Below are 3207 nucleotides of genomic sequence, written 5' to 3'. Positions count from 1 at the left end.
TACTACATACGTTTAATTTATTACACATAGTCGGTATGACAGATTTCCTAACCTCCATAGTCGTCAACTTTAACGATAAATATCTCGGTTCGCGAGGCAGAGCGACACTTTTTTCTGCCAGATTCTTTCGTTTCATGCAAAAACGCGTCGAATGAGTCTAATTTTATCGAAATCGGAGGTGAGGGAGGTATTCTGAATAATTACCAAAATTTGAACAAAAAGAAAAAGAAATTTGCTCGCTGTTACAATTAATAAAACTTACAAAAATTATAGAATTGAAATTAACTTGGAATTAAATTATCCCCAACAATAATCATATATATAATGGAACAATAAATACTTATATATTAATCAATATTTACCGAAAAATGATTTATTAATAATTATTTTATTAACAATTATTAATTTTTAATCGTAACGAATTATGACGAACACAACGTGTATATCACTGCGTGTGCTAACTGCCGTGTCATCTGATTCTAGTCTAGTATTTTTCCGGTCTAGTACTTTTCCGAGATTCCGTTTTCCGAAATTCGACTGTCATGGGACAGCACCCTAAACAGGTGTTTTGCAAAGACTGGGACTGTTAACAGAGCCGAAATTCCGTGTAGCAGTAGTTGCGCAGTCTTGCAATAGATGGTGCTGGCATATGTTAAATCAGAAGGGTGGCACCCAGTTGGACACGGCTCAATTGGACACGAGCCACTCACAGCGCTTGAGACTACAAAGCTCCTAAGCACTGGTCGCTGTGATTGGTGGTGTCCAATCGATACGTGGTCAATCGGGATCACCCCAATCAGAACAGATGTATGCGTTTGAGTAAGACAGAATGATATATATTATATAATATAATGTAAAAACTAAATCAAAGATGTCACCACTATTATCGAATTTGGAATTAAAAAAGTTTGTACTATCGACCTTGATTGAGTTGAGTAATCGGTTTAGCATCCCCTTAAAGCGAGAAAGAGAACAGTCTAGTGCAGGCACAGAAAACAGACAATACGCGTGCATTCGTTTATGCAGCAGTTAGCGCAGTGAGTATCATTTAATCTTTGTTCAACACTCGGGCCTGTATTCTTGAATAGAAACGTATACGAATGTCTAAGGAAATACTACAGTGTACGTTACGTGTACTATAATATTTCCCTAGCTTTTCGTATACGTTTCTTCTCAAGAATAGAGGCCTCGGTGAACAACGAAGATAAAAGGCCTGTTCTTTTTGGCTGAACTTTTGCACCAGTTCATCTTTTTTCCTCTTCCTTCCTCCTAAAGAGAAAAGGAAGAAAGATGAACTGGTGCAAAAGTTCAGTCAAAAAGAACAGGCCTAAAGTAATGCTTCTGCAGTAACTGCTGCATAGGGTGCGTTCCGTTTCTCGCATGATGCGCATAATGCGTCGTTTATCCTTGTTGTTCACCAAATGTTAAACAAGGACAATGGGTGTATCATGCGCGTTACGGAACGCACTTATAAACGAATGCACGCTATTGCTGGATTCACACTGCATCCGATTTGCGTCGTACAACGCTCTGCAACCAATCAGAAAACAGGATTCCAATGATACGAAGCAAAATCCATCGGAATCTTGTTTTCTGATTGGTTGCAGAGCGTTGTACGACGCAAATCGGATGCAGTGTGAATCCAGCATATGTCATGATGGACATGCGCTATGTATCAGCATTTTATGCGTGCAGCGTGATGGCTACTGCACACTGGACGCGATGAGCGATGAGCGACGAGCGATATCCAATAAAAACTCTGCTTTTTCTCACGCGACGACGCAAAGCAAAGCTCTCATTGGATATCGCTCGTCGCTCATCGCTCATCGCGTCCAGTGTGCAGTAACCATGAGACGTAGATCGGCAGGTTGCCGCTCTTCCTTCGGGGTTCCAGGTTATACCTGTCTCAGAAGGGACGCCGCATTATAATCTCAAAGAGGTATTTGTATTCTGGTTAGAAGAGAGAAATTGAATTCAGGGTGATAGATCTTAACCACATCTCGCATGACTCCATTGAGATACAAGGTATTTGCGTTCGATTTAACTACATTATTATCTTAACATTGTCAATCTCTACCGTCACTCGGGTTCTGATACCCCTGCGGAAGTTTTCCGCAATATCTTTGAGTCCTTTGGCCGGGATGACAACGTTTTAATTCTAGGTGATTTCAATTCGCACTTGGGGCTGTGAGACTACAGATTGCGTCGATCGTGCGCTCATTTCTGCTGTCGATGACTCTGACTTCGTTATTTTAAACGATCGCTCTCCGACGCTGGTCCAGCCTCCAGGCCACAATCAGTCAGTTATTGACTTAGCTCTCGCCTCACCCGGCATCGCTCCAATTTGTTCGGCAGTTACTTCTTCTGACACGGGATACAGCGATCACCTCCCCATCCATATACAGATCGGGGGCTCGCTCCAAAGGAAATCTAAATTTAAGTATAAAATTCATTTAAATAAAGAGGAACTTGATAGGCTTAACTCTTTTCTCCACAATGAATCAACAGCGACCGACGCTGACTCTTCGGAAGATCCCCTGAAAGCTTATGAAGAACTGGTCCGGAAAATGAATTCTGGAATCAGCGCCGTCGCGCCGGACAAGGCTAAGGCGCCAAGTAGTCGTATTATGACTGGATCTAATTCACAACCACCATGGTGGAATGACGTTTGCCAGGAGGCAGTAATAGCAAGGAAGTCTGCCACTGAGACTTACAAAAAAACCCTTACCTGGGAGAGTCATCTTGAATACAAAAAGCAATGCGCATTAACCACCAAAATTTTACGCAAGGAAAAAAGGAAAGGCTGGAGGAAGTTCTGTGAGAGCTTAAGCTGCCGCGTGCCCTCGTCTAGGTTGTGATCATTGGTCCGATCCTTTAAAAATGGAAACTTAAACTCGAATATGATCCCAGCACGTCAATCTGGCTGTGGCTGTCGCATGTGTGCGACAAGGCCATTGAGAAGCTATGTCCCCCTTCTTACCAGTACGGTATACTTCCTTCTCTCCCGGATATGCTCAGAGAGGACTCAATCAATTCTCACAACTTGGTTACGGAACTTGATTCACCTATTACCAGTAAGAAGGTTGCCATCGCCCTTAAAGAGGTTAAGAAACATTCGGCTCCGGACCTGAATCAGATTGACAACAAGATCATTTCATCTCTCCCCGTGGAGGTCACAGATGCCTTTGTAGACATTTTTAACGGCTT

This window comes from Trachymyrmex cornetzi, unplaced genomic scaffold, assembly GCF_001594075.2.
Source record: "Trachymyrmex cornetzi isolate Tcor2-1 unplaced genomic scaffold, Tcor1.1 scaffold220, whole genome shotgun sequence".
Taxonomy (NCBI): domain Eukaryota; kingdom Metazoa; phylum Arthropoda; class Insecta; order Hymenoptera; family Formicidae; genus Trachymyrmex; species Trachymyrmex cornetzi.
Note: the sequence above shows the minus strand (reverse complement) of the source record.